Raw genomic sequence first — 14,861 nt, 5'->3', positions numbered from 1 at the left:
GGGGGGTGGGTGGGGAGTGTTTCTTTTTACCTTCTTTGGACAAATTTTATACTAAGCCAAATTGCACCTGGTTCCAACACCATCTGAACAGTCATGCTGGTACCTTTCAGGGGTCCTAGCAGGGACAGGTCTATAATTAGTTTGTTCAGTATTCAAATGGGTGAGAGTTGTACTGGAAATTTATAAGGAAAACTGGATTATGTAGAACATGCTTGAATACTTCATGCTATCATAGGTAGCTCGTCAATTTTTTTCCTATGTCCTAAATGCAAAAATACGTTAATGAATAAAGAGCTTTAAAAAATGTGAGTCATGAGGTTGTCTGGTAAAAAAGTGAGGCTGCATGAGCACGGGCAAAGAGTTTTATTAGCCCTGCTAATAAGGAAAGTTTCTATTTTTATTTAGAATCAATTTAACCCACATAGTTTAGAAAATAATTATTTAGAGAACAATTTAGGTTACCTTAAAATTACAGTATTAATTTCCAGAGTTCATTTTATAACATGGCCTCATAAATTCAAAACAAAATACTGGAATTATTCAAAGAAAATATTAATAAAATCTACAAATCAGACCACAGCACTGTAGTATGCCAAAATAAAACCCTGAATCTGTCCAATATCTTTGAGTTCTAACAAAATCATTCAAGAGAAGGTACTGTTTCTTTATATATGCACTACAAAATCAGTAAGGAAAAAGCAACTAAAAAGAGAAAATTAGAGGGAAACACTTTTGAGTTTAGATATTATTGTGACTTTTTCATTTAAAACTAGGGGAAAAATCCTAGTTTTGTTGAAAAATGAAAAAGTGCCATCCAAATATTTCATTTATAGATATATCTGAACCAGAAAGCTCAAAACTATGGTGGCAGAATATCTGTAACCAGCAAGGTTGTCTGTAGAAGACACTAAATTTACTCTGACCTCCAACACCTCTTCCCCAGTCTAAAACATAGATTGCAAATCCAAGACACATCTTTAGTCACGCAGGGAAACTAAAACTGCCTCCATCAGACATATCTGAGGCCCCAGTTGTGATGTATCCTCCTGTATGCAGTGATCAGTGATGCAAAGGAAGCCCTGCTCATTCCCAGTTCTGCGTCCCCTGTCCCTGCCGCCCTTTCCTTTGCTCTGCAGTACTCTGGCTCTCTCCTATCCCCTTTCCCCTCTTTCCTTCATCACTTTTTTCTCACCTCTTCCCTGAAATTCTTATTCTCTCAAACATTTTAAGACATTTTTTCAAAGCATTCTTAAAATTTTCTCTCTTACCCCTCACCAACTGGAGATACGTCATACCACCTGTGCCACCTATCTTTAGTAGCTGATTCAACAGCAGCACATGCCACAGCTGGCTTGGTGATACAGATGTTCTACAGTCAGTACATGTTTGTTGACTGATCAATTGCTGGGACAAATAATACAAATGACCATCAAGCTCAAACAAATGATGTTCCTTCAACAAGAGCACTAATGGTGGTCTCCATGCAGTCACCGATTTCCCCAAGGATTGTAGGAACAAGGCATCCCTCAAATCTCTATCCTTCTACCTAACAGATTTTAAATTAGTCAGTGTTTTTAAAATAGTATTGCATGTTAAATTGTGAATATAGTGAAAAATATAATATAGTATAATATATAATATAGTAAGTACAAATGACCGTCTCCATGCACAGAAAAACAAATTTCATATACCTTCTGGCTGCATTTCAATTTCTGTTGGCTTTACTAGACATTGGAGGGTAAAGAGGTTGACAAGTAGCTTTCTTTTCATGTCTAGTAGAAGAATGATGCCACCTACCCTAAATCTTACAGCTCTTTGAGCTGTGAGACTCTATTGGCAACCTTTTCACAACTTTTAAATGACAACATACTGACCAATTTATAGATGAATACTGAAATTCATACAAAATAAAAGCAAGTTAATCTCATTTGTTTTCATCTGTTTTAACAACAGATTTTGCTCACGTTTCCTCCAAGAATATACATTATTAAATTAGGCCAACGAATGCACTATCAAAACAAGTACACATGTCACTGATTTAAATTTTCCTACACCCTTTTTCTGTGTCTTGCTGTGCTTCCAGGCTTCTAATACAGAGTTCCTGAAAACAAGGAGCTTGGACAGGGTTTCAATTGATGAATATTTGAATGCAGTGAAGTTCCACTGCGTTAGACCAGCAGCTCTGGTGATGCTGTGCACAAAATACTGTTCTTTAAAAGTAACCCTGTTACAATTAAATTAACATGTAATAATACAGAAATTACATGCATTTTTTAGGATTACATACAAACCCCTGACAAGTGCGATTTATCTGAGGTTTGTCAGAGCCCCAACATGGCTTTACAGTGATTCACCACCCTCCTGGCCAATCTATAATGAATTAAGAGAGCTTCAGCTGCATCCAGGGTTCAAAAACACTTGGGTTCAATTATCATCCAATCAACTAATAAAAAATATAAATATTTTTATTTTTTAAAACTAACTCGCACTATCAATTGGACTGTGTGGTTTAAATCAGCTATGGAATTTGGACAAACAAATAAGAACCATTTTACATAGCCAGCTGCACATCAAAAGTAATTTTGCAACACAAAAATTTTCTGGCCAGACCTGCCTTTCAGACAGTTATAGATCCCAGTGGAGGCATGGGAAGACCAGAGTTCAAATTCAGTTTACTATGGCAGTTCTCCCAGCTCTGAATCTCAGCCATGTGACTGGCAATGCTTACTGTCACCACAGGGGAGTCTTAAAAGGGAAAAGTGGTAGCTCTGACATTCAAAGAAAAAGCAAATACTACCATACAAAACTCGTGTAAGAGTAGAATGTTTCTCAGTAGAAATTTAAGCTATTTCTTAGCACTGTGCTGGTACCTCATTGTTGCTTGAGAATGATTGCAGACATAGAATAAATACTATTAACCTGGAAAAGTGCATTTGTCAGCTTATCTGCCTCACTGAGCACACTGAATAAAGTAGATACACCACGAAAAAAAGGTAAGAGGCACAATAACTACCTCTACATTAGCAAGCAGTGTTACTGAAGTCACTCACCTATTGACAGAGCAGTTACTACACAGACAGCCTCAAGAACCTGACATCCCTGCAAAACTCGCTTCTTCAGACTTCCTGTCCTAGAATTGCTTTAGTTTGGGGCTGTGGATAGAACACCAGTAGAGTCTGGAGTGTGCACTCCTGGAGTACAAATTTCTCTTGAAAGGAATCCAGTTTTTGTCCTCTGGGACTTCACTGTGATACACCAAAAATGCAGCAAGTGGAGACTGCTGTGAGGTTGTTTAAAAGCACAATCATGATCCGCAATAAACATGTACCTGAGGTTTAAAAGCATGAAAAAGTGTTCCAGGGGAAACAAACCAGTACCTATTATGATCATCCTCAAGTCACTAATGTTTATCATCACATATCCACACAATGGATTTAACGCTTCTGTGCCTATCTTAATGCCAATACAATATTTGGAATGAATATGTGGCATTTCAAAATTTTTTTGCAAACTTTTCAAGTCCTTTCTTCCCAAATCCAACATTATACCTGCTCTACCAATCACTATTCTTTTGTAGTTTTCACATTAATGGTAATTTAGGGAGAGCTCTTTCACAGAATCACAGATTAGTTGGGGTTGGAAGGGACCTCTGGAGATCACCCAGTCCAATTCCCCTGCCAAGGCAGGGGCACCTGGAGCAGGTGACACAGGAACGCATCCAGGTGGGGTTGGAAGATCTCCAGAGAGGGAGACTCCACAACCTCCCTGGGCAGCTGTTCCAGTGCTCTGCCACCCTCAATGTAAAAAAGTTCTTCTTCAGGTTTAGGTGGAACTTGTTGTGTTTTAGTTTATGGCCATTGCTCCTCGTCCTGTCACTAGGCACCACTGAAAAGTGTCTGGCACCTCTTGGCACCTGCCTTTGTGATATTTATGTGCATTGATGAGATCCCCTTCAGTCTTCTCCAGACTAAACAGGCCCAGCTCCCACAGCCTCTCCTCATAAGAGAGATGCTCCAGACCCCTCATCATCTTCGTGGCCTCCACTGGACACTCTCCAATAGCTCTTTGACTTTCTTGTCCTGAGGAGCCCAGACCTGGACACAGCACTCCAGATGTGACTTCACTAGGGCCAAGAAGAGGGGCAGGATCACCTCCCTCAACCTGCTGGCCGTGCTCTTCCTGATGCACCCCAGGATACCTTTGTCCCTCCTGGCTGCAAAGACACATTGCCAGCTCGTGGTCAACTTATCATCCATCAGGACTCCAAGATCCTTTCCTGCAGAAATGCTCTCTTTTTCTTTTTTTTCTTCTTGTTAGCTTCTTCCAGTGAATTATTTATACTGAATTCAGCACCATGAACTTAGACATGCAAACTACATGTTTATACCAATAAAACTTCAGTATTGTTAATCGATCTGGAGTCAAATAAGAAAAGGGAGCCCTGGCATTGTAACTTACCCCTAGAAAACATTTCTTATATCCCTATACACCAAGAAGCTACTGTAACACAAAGGTTGAGAATTTTAAGGGACCAGGTAAAGATGTAGAACCTCTTCGTAACTGGAAAGTATCACAGATGAGGAATGGCAGTAAATCTAAATTCAGGATACTGACATTATTCAAACTGTGCTGGTTGTTTGTGACATCAGCCAGTCTATACTAAATAGAGTGCCTAAATCTGGCACAATAATATCCAAGATGAGTATAAATGCTATTATGATAGAAGCTTGTTGAGAAATCAAAATACAGCATAATAATGCAAACAGGTAGTGTAATTTGTGAGGAAAACCAATGGAATTCTCTAGTTGATTTATATTTCAGTTTTTGAGGGAGCTAAGTATACAGCTTCCTATGCCAAAAACACATCAAATATGAGCAGGTTGACAAAATACTTATTTTGGGGAACCGTCACCAGGACTGACACAAAAAACCTCTTTTTAGATGCCTTGGTTTTACTGATTCATACAACTGGAAGTAATGACCTCTTCTCAGCTTTAGCATAATGGTGATTAAGCATTTAATCCAAACCTCTGGCAAGCTATAAGCATAGCTAATCACAAATTGGAGGAACTGAGGAACAGGCTGACCCTGCAAGAAGGAACATCGTATACTACCTCTTCTGTCACTTATGAAAATCTGTAAACTCATAAATGCAAAGTCATAAACTATAATAGAAGATTACAGTTAGGGAACAAGAAAGATCCTTTCCATCCAACAAATTATTGAGATTCTGTGCAGGTCTTTTCATTGCCAATTTTATCTAGATACTTCAAAAACAAATGGAAATAATGTTGTTATACAGCTGCCAATTTGTACAGTGTACACACAGATTTGAAAAGCTTTCCCTGCAACAATCTTCAGCTTGTATTTTTCAATAATTCAGCATCATTCTCCACCAACAATACAATGTCATTGACATGTCTCCTTGTAAAATGCGTCTCCAATTCTGTATTATAGAGTCAGTGACAGCTATGACTATATGGCTTTGGCATTTAAAGGTGGTTTTGCTATCAAAAATGCACAGCAGAACAAAATGTTTCAAGAGTATCAGACAATATGGGAATTTTTCATCTTTAGGTCACGCTTGACCTCCAGTCAGGCCATCCCATAGAATAGATTGGTGTTTTAACAGTATCAGATAATCAACCATATCAATAGAATTATTGCTATAGTGGCCAGCATTTGTGAAAAAGTCAATCAAGAGTTCAAAAACTACATGGGCATTAAAAAACCCACCAGACATTGTATTTTTTCAAGTGACTTTTATAATTTATTTTAAATCTTCACTGCTGACGGCACGACAGCTTAAGGATAGGAACATTTAAACTTGTTTCAACAAGCTAACTCCAGGATGAGAAACAATTCTGTTGAGGTATCAGAAAGCATGGTATTTGGTTAATTACCCTGCCAAAAAGCAGAGTGATTAGCTTAGCTAAGTGCCAAATGCAGGGAACATTGTACAAACGCTGCTACATGTATTGAGCCTGTGCCGTACAATCACCAGATTACAGGGCTGTCAGTCTGCTACGTGCAGAGCTGAACTGGGTTTGTGTGGCAAGGCTTTGGTTACAGGGGGGCTACAGGGGGGGCTTCTGGGAGAAGCTGCTGTGTGATGGAGCCAGTGCCAGCCAGCTCCAGGACAGAGCAGCTGCCGGCCAAGGCAGCCATGGTGGTAACGCCTCTGGGAGAATGTGTTTAAGAAGGGGAAAGAGCTACTGCGCAGAAGCAAATGGCAGCCAGAGAAGAGAGGAGTGAGAATGTGTGAGAGGAGCAGTCCTGCAGACACCCAGGCCAGTGCAGAAGGAGGGCCAGGAGGTGCTCCAGGTGCTGGAGCAGAGATTCCCCTGCAGCCCATGGGGCAGACCATGGTGAGGCAGCTGTGCCCCTGCAGCCCAGGGAGGACCATGGTAGAGCAGAGATCCACCTGCAGCCCCTGGAGAAGCCCACACTGGAGCAGGTGGGTGCCTGAAGGAGGATGTGATTCTGGGGGAAGCCTGCACTGGAGCAGGCTCCTGGCTGGACCTGTGGAGAGAGGAGGCCAGGCTGGAGCAGGTTTGCTGGCAGAACTTGTGACCTCATTGGGGACCCACACTGAAGCAGTTCTTGAAGAACTGCAGCTTGTGGGAAGGGTTCAAGTTGGAGAAGTACATGGAGAAGTGTCCTCCATGGGAGGGACCCCACACTGAAGCAGAGGAAGACTGTGAGGAGTCCTCCCCCTGAGCAGGAAGGAGTGGCAGAGACAACGTGTGATGAAAAGACTGCAATGCCCCTTCCCTGTCCCTCTGCACCGCTGGATGGAGAGGAAGCTGGGAATCAGGAATTAAGTTAAGCCCAAGAAAAAAGGAAGGTTGGGTGGAAGGTGTTTCTCAGATTTGATTTTACTTATCCTACTCTGATTTGCTTGACAATAAATTGAATGAATCAACCTGAGCCTTGTCTGTTTTGTCTGTGACAGTAGTTGGTGAGCAGATCGATCTTTCCCTGTCCTGATCACCACCCACCAACCTTTTGTTATATTTTCTGTCCCCTGTCCTCCCGAGGAAGGGAGCGATGGAGTAGCTTGGGTGGGCATCTGGCATCCAACCAGGGTCAACCCACCACAAGAGCCTGAATTCATATGCCAAATGGTGGAAAAGCTGGTCTACACAGGATAGGTGCACAGAACAAAATAATGAATTTTGGCAGGACATAATTGTAATTTCTGAGTCAAACCTGTAGTCATACTTTTTAAAACCATCTAAGAGACATATTTCTGATACATAGCTTATAGATAAAATCATAATTAAGCTATTGTTCTCTCTGCATTACTGTCTTTTTTTTTTAAAACAGCTACAAAATTTATTTTCAAAGAGAAAAGCAGTGTGCCATTTTTATCCCTCACATTGGGGAAGTTATGAAAAATATTACAAACATATCAAATGGTTTCTTTGCATGTTCTTCATCTAAATGATATTTTCAATATACAAAAATTGCAAAAGTTAGAAGGCAGCAGGTTCACTTGAAGGCTTCTTCAAGTGCTTCATAGCTCCAGCTCCTTGGGTTCCATGCAGTACAAATTTTTATCTGTGATGAGATTATATTTCAATGATAAAGCTTGGCAACGTCACTAGAAAAGGCTATAAAGATAAGAATGTATGTCACAAGATTGTTGCCCTCAGAAGGAACAGGACTATTGTTCTACCACAAGTAGGCAACTACCAATCTGACTGCAAAATAAAGTATTTCTGTTATTTTGAACTAATCAAAAATGCCCCATTAAGGAAAATACAACTGATATTTTTAAAATTTATTTCCTTGTTAAGGTATTTTCTATAAAGAAAACATTATGCATAGAGAAAGCACATTTTTCATTCAGAAGACAGAAAGAGAGCATGTCATTCTCCACATTATTTTAAATTCTGTTTTCAGTGGGCAAAAAAAAGCTTACATACGGTGTACTTAATATTCTTTTAGATTAGGAAAATCCCTCCTTGGAATCATGTTTTCCTAGTTCAATGGCAACAGTCAAACTGAGCCTCCATGTGAGCAAACAGGCTCACCAAGTTATTCAGAAAGGCAGGAAAGACAAACTTGTTAAAAGGTTAACAAAGTTATAAGGAGGAGAACATATTCTGATTCATTCCCCTGGCTGCACCACAGCCAAAGGCACTGCTGTCCTCATGGGGAGAGTCAAAAGACACCAGGCTTATAAAAGCCCAGAGGGCTAAAAGTGGATAACAACCAAAAGTAATGGCTTGAAGCCATCAGTACATTTCCTTCATTTACAAAAAGAACTTCAATATGTGCTTGAAATGCTTTGTTTTAATTTGTTAGCTGTTCTGCAAAGATCTCTTGATAATACAGAATTTTTCCACAATAAATGTTGGCCAGAACAAGTTTACTCTAGAGTTTTACTCTATCATTGAGCATTTACAAAATAAAATAAATTTAAATAAGTCAGGTTGGCCAAATGCAAACCACAAATCAAAAAAACCACCAAGTAGGACCATCCTCCCTGCCAAAGCTTAATGTGACCTAATGGGAGAGCTGTAAGAGGTTAGAGTTGGTTTTTTATGTAGCTTCATGTAATATTTGGCAAACCAAACGGGCTGGGTCAGGACTCCTGATCCTTAAGCAAACATTTGATGTAATTTTTTTTCACTTTTTTACTACAATAATACTCTGCATTCTGCCCTCCTATGACCTCAGCCCCTTTTCCCCAGGGTGGGTCGGATTTAGAACCTCCTTCTTCACTTACGAGTGCCATTTGAATCGGCCCCTTCCAGATGTGTTTCACCTCCACCCACAACAGGCCCTGCAGGTCCAGCAAAGCGCAGAGAGGGAAAGGAGCACGGGGAGAAGGAGCCGTGCCCTGGCAGCACATCAGTTGGCTCACAGCTTCTGCCTGAGTTTATTATTCATAGCACTGGTGGGAGGGCAGGGGGCAGGGTGACTCACACAACATCTTGTCTAAATTGAAAACCAATACCAATCCACACCCCTGCAGCGGAGCTGTGGTGGGTCAGTGTGGTCAGCTTTGCTTCCAGGGGGTGTCTGGGCCCCAGGGATTTGCCGCTCCGGGTTGAGCAGGTCACTCACAATCACTGAAATGGAAGAGAACAGCAAGTTTCTCTCTCCCTCCAACACCTTCAGAGAAGTGACCTCCACTGCCTGTTCTCTCTGAGAGAAGTTACTTAATGCTTGTGACAAAAGTGAGAGTCAGTGTGAAGTTACCCGAAATAGATTTTAATTTGCATGAAATATACAGACAACAGTATAAACCCCCATCCAAGCACTCCAATTTAGTGCTACCCTAAAAATATATAAAAGTAAATTAAATTAACCACCCTAACCAGAATCCATCCAAGTAGAAAAAGCAATGTTATTTAGACTGAACTCCACAATATTTCAAATGCAAGTGAACAAGAAAATTATGGTCCTAACTACAGATTGAAAGAGTAATGTAGCATGGCAGAAGTAAAGTGCTATTTTCCTTCAGGTACTACTGTTGAGAAAACAATAGTTTAGATGTGTTGGATTCAATAGCAAAGCATTTGCCTAGCAAAGTAAGAGATAACATGTGTTCCATGTTTTAAACTAGAAATTCCGGTGTTCCTGCCACCATCAGAGAACTTTAGTACTTCAGATATGTATGTATCTTCAACAGTGATGATATGACTTTTTTCACAGTGGGACCACTGTCTGAGCTTTCACTGTTTAACAATTCTCTATAATCTCACCTTCTGCTTGCCCCCTTGTGCTATTTTTGACGACCAAATACCTAATCCTGTTGTCAACACACCCTACCCAGGTAAGGGCAAAGAACTACAAAACCCCAGCCTGGAACAGGTCCTCCCAATGAATAGGGAGCTGGAATGGGGATCCATCAGCACCAGCCCAGAGCTGCCAGGGAACCTGCTCAGATGAGGAGTGATAGGAAGCTCCTGGGATGCTCGAGGTTGTTTCAGACACCTGGAGCGAAGCAAGGGCAGTGAGGACAACAGGAAATGTCCTGCCTCTATGCCGCTGCAACCTCTACCTCCCAAGAGCTCCTTCCTGCCTGGGATCCAACAGGGAGGAGATGCCCCATGTTTCCTGCTCAAGAGTGCCACAGTGGCCCCAAGTGGTAAATAAGGAAAACTTCAAGCAGAAACCCGCAAGTCTTCTTGCAGTGGAGCCAAATCCAAAATTAAAGGAATGTGTGACAAAGCTGCCAAAAGTGTGACACCTGGCAGCTCTCCCAGCTGCCTTCTACTACTTCCCTTCTAGCCCCCAAAGTATCTGTGATGTGAGTAAGGGGCACTCTTAAGTAGCTGTTGGCCCTTTCCCACTGCAACTGCTTGGAAGGACTCTTGGCTTCTTCAGGCGTCACTGGGTTAAGGTAGAGAAATGTGGCTCCTGGGCCCCCTGCCCATTCCTATTCAGATGGTGGAAAGCAGCACAGGAGATGGCTGGATCCTTCTGAATTGAGGAAAGCTTCTAGCAAAATTAGGCTCCTTTCTTCACAAAGCTACACAGAAGAAAATAAAGCAACAGCCAAAAATCTCTGCCCTTGCTTTCTCTGAAACCTGATGTCAGCTGGAGTTAACTCCCACTATTCCAGCTAGGGATGGGAATTTCTCACTGTTCACATCTGCTTAACAAACCAGTGTCTCCTCTGAGGTACTAATGGTGCCTTCACAATCTTTTTTCAGTACCTTCAGTCCCAACACCCCTGAAGTGAGAAATGTCGGCTTTAGCTCTTTTCCTTGTAGGTGGAACACTCGCTCTTCACCCAAGTCACAAAAGCCACAGTTACAGAAAAATCTCTCCCACCTCACCCTTGCTTATAAACTCTTTTCATCTGGCTAAAATTAAATTTAAATTATTTCTTCTCAGTTTAGATTGATATTTCTAATATTTCATGTACAGAGGGGGTAAAACCCCAGCAAATTACCAGTGTGTTCCATATTAGGTTACACTCTCCATTGAATGTCTCACTGACTCCTATCCATGTAACAATAATTGTGTTTCATGTGTTAACATTAAAAAGTATAATTATATGTCATCTTTTACCCCAGAAGTTAAGCATTGCACAAATATGCAGGTATTCAACCAACAAAGCTAGCTACAAACCAAGGGAAAAGGACTATTTGCACAGACAAAAAACAACTCATAGAGGAGCAGAATAAAAATGGAAATATCAAGGATAATTTGATTATTCAAATTATAATTTCAGCTGGCACAGATATATATACATACAATACATATAAAATGTTTGAAATGTGTGAGCAATGCTTTCATATCTTACTGATAACTTGGAGGCCACAGGCATGCAGCAGCACTGCATTGTTTCAAGTGAACTCTTGCAGTTCTTTGCAACATTCCATCCTGCTACCCAAATGACATTACTGTGTTGAATCTGAGGTATCTGGCATACAAAGTAGACACCATAGCTGGCTATTTTGCCATTTTTTTACAGCCCTGAAGATACAGCTTCATGTAGGGATTTAGGTTCTTACCCCTCCCAAGTCACTGGCTAATTGTGTGAAATCAGCAAAGTCTATTAATCCCTGTAGTAACCCCTGCTGGTAAAAAACCTACCTTTTGTGACCTCTGAATGAAAGGTAAGATACTGCCATTGCTGAGGTGACCTGAGGAATTCACAAATAAGTTTAAAAATTGACCAAGCTATGTTAGGGAAACAACTTTTATATTCCAGACTATAGACAGACACTTATATAGAAGATACAGACGAGACATATTGAGGCCCAAATCCCTTTCTGAGTATCCTGTCATTACAAAGACCCCTCAGAAAGCTGCAGGCCAAAGACTACTTGCTTTACACGACTACTATCTTTGAAAATTGGACACTTCAAATTTAAATGAGCTTCAAGATGGAATTTTTAATTGCATCCTGTCAGTGTATTTTTAATAGAAATTTTCTTAATAGGGAACCACGAAGAATTTAGTTTAGTATGGAAGAGAGTAATTTCTTCTGGAAAGTCCATTGAAGAATAACTATGAAAAAACACACAGCTTTCTTTTCTAGAATTCTGGGGTTCCATTTGGGCCTGAATGCCAGAAACCAGATGTTTCTTTTCCTACCTTTCCTACCTGTCATCCCCAAAGAAGCAATCATACCAAAAAAATTGTATTTTTATATATTTTATTTATAAAAATTGAATTTTTATATTCCTCTTATTTCTGTAAATGCAGCCACTTTCTAGCTTCCTAAATTGAGAGACTTCACACAAAATTAAGACTTCTCTTTTTCAACATCCTATCTCCATGTTCCTCTCCCCCTCAGCAGCACAAGTTCCTTAGGAGCATGACTCCACTCAAAGACTCAAGCTCTATTTGCTCATTTGCTTCTGCATCTCAGGAGCCATTCCCTTCTGAGAGGGATTTCAAAATTGGTTTTCTCAGTGAAGATTTGACCATTGGACCCTCCATACAATGTTCAGAGTCTGGCAGAAAGTTGTCTTGGTTGAACTAGGAACTCCAAACTGGAAAAAGGGAATCATTTTCCTTACACATGTATCTCTTCCCTTGGTTCTCTTTGAGTTACTTAACTTAAAATTGCCATCTGTTTACACACTAAGATTATTTTTAAGTGTAGGGTTGAGGTTTTTTCTTTCACAAATTTGATTTCATCCATTTTAAAAAGAATTAGAAATTTTTTTGAAGGAATGGGCTACTTGAGCACTGCCTTAGTGTAAAGGGCAGACTCCACTGGCCTGTACTCAGGTCTCTCATGAGTCAGTGTTTAATATTCAGTGGCCTCCAATATAAACTTTATTGTATGGGTGAAAAGTAGCATATCAGCATAGAATGGAGATGCTTCCCAAGAATTCAGTTTGTTTTAGAACCTTGAAAAAAACATCACAGTGATTTTCAAAAAGTTGCTGCTTACACCACAAATCAAGGAGGCATGGTAACCCCAAAAGAAAGCATGTAAGAAGCACTGGTCATCATTGCACAGCCTGCTGTTGTATCACAACACGTGGGAGATAGGGACAGAGAACAGTATTTTTTACAAGTGTACAGAACATACAAATCTGCTTAAACACAGGGATTTTGTAAAACAGGATTAGTGAACTAAACCTGCTGTTCTACACATCCCAAACAAAAGCAGTTCAGCGACACAGTGGTACCATAATTGCATCAGGGGGCCTGTCAGAAAATTATTGAATAGCTGAAGCATTAGGTATTTTAAAATTTATTATAGTTTGTGACCAAACTGGCAACTGCAGAGGGGTTGGGACTATATTACAGTGTAATAAAAACCTCATAAAACATTTAAACAAACTCACACATCTGCAGAGAGATGGGAGGTATTATGTAATGCAAGTCATTGCTAAAGTCACCTCTCACCCTATGAGCTGCTGCAGGAGCAGTGCTCAGTGTAAAGTACCTCTGTGGTTTCTCACTCTCTGTCTCGCTTACCCCCCACCCCCCAAAACACACTCACACACTCCCATGCATGGATGTTACTTACAAAAAGGACACCCTGGGTTTGTGTGGTTTGGTGCTTTTTTCAAAAATACTTTAAAAAAAAAAAAAAGTTGAAAATGAAAAATGAAAAAATCTGGAATTATTTTAGTTTCAAACAAACAAGCGTAGAGGCAAAAGAGATCCAGATCTCATTTCATCTTAATCCCCATAGAAAGGAAGTCTTGGATACAGGTCTTTCCTTTAACTCATATCTAACAACCTCCAGCAGATTTCACTGGATTTAATAAAGAATATTCCATGGACAAATTCTTGACCTACATCCTAGGCTGGCATTCCTATTGTGTTTGTTCTTAGAAAATTTAACAAGAGCTCTACAGCATTCCTTTTGCAGATTGCCAGAGAGCTTATGTCTCAATTATATGCAAATGCAGATGATAATGTGTGAGGTAGGATCCACAATTTCACTCAGGGGACTACCTCAAAACCAGTCCAACAATCAACAATACTCTGTCCAAACCACAAAAGACAATGAGAGATGAGTGCTTGGAATGTTTTAAAAAATTATGGCCGCCAAATCGTTTGAAGGCAGTCAGGAATGTATAGTGAGGAGTCATTAGAGTTCCTCCCTGGCTACTCTCTTCACTGCAACATATTCAGATCAGCTCCCAGAAGACCCTTGATGAAATATTGAGTTACTGAGCTGGAAAAAACAAATATCTTCAAAGTTTCATTTCTTTCATTCTTGATTTTGGACTGACCTACTCTGAGACATGACACAACATGGAATAAGAACACTCTGCAATGCAAAACAGCATAACCACCACCTTTCCTACTATTGAAAATACCACTATTTTTGCCAGCTGGAAGCTGAGCAGAAGCTTTGTAAAATGCTGAAATCCTTTGTAGCCTGGTGGTTTATGTGAATAGATATTATCTTAGAATACTGAAAACTTCCATGCACTTTGTTGTTAATTCACTTCTTTTCAGTTTTTATTTTCTAACTTAAAAATCACATTTTCACGTATAAAGGTGCAGACCAACAGCATCCATAACCCAAACTATTAGCAGTAAAACCACTCTAAGTAGCATTATATGTTTCATCTTCCTCTGCTAGAAATATGTCATTAGTAAGAATATTCCAGCACAGGATAAAGAGAAAGAGACAGATGAGTGGGGAAAAAAAAAATCTACCCATAATGGTGATTTCTAGGCTGCTCAGTTGTTCCCAAAGAACAACTCAGACACAACAATGTCTTCCCAGCTTTGAAAACATTTTTCAGAGCTATCATGAGATGAAACGTATTTTTAAAAGCTGCTGAAGTCATCTAAACTCTTAAGTAACTTACCTACTTCTCTCCTGTATATTATTTAAATAATATATTAAAGGGTAAATTTACACTGTGTCTCTTATTTACCAATCTACCATAACGTCATGTTGTGATCAT

Source organism: Corvus brachyrhynchos, unplaced genomic scaffold (assembly GCF_000691975.1).
Source record: "Corvus brachyrhynchos isolate BGI_N302 unplaced genomic scaffold, ASM69197v1 scaffold229, whole genome shotgun sequence".
Lineage (NCBI taxonomy): Eukaryota > Metazoa > Chordata > Aves > Passeriformes > Corvidae > Corvus > Corvus brachyrhynchos.
This window is presented reverse-complemented; position numbering follows the sequence as displayed.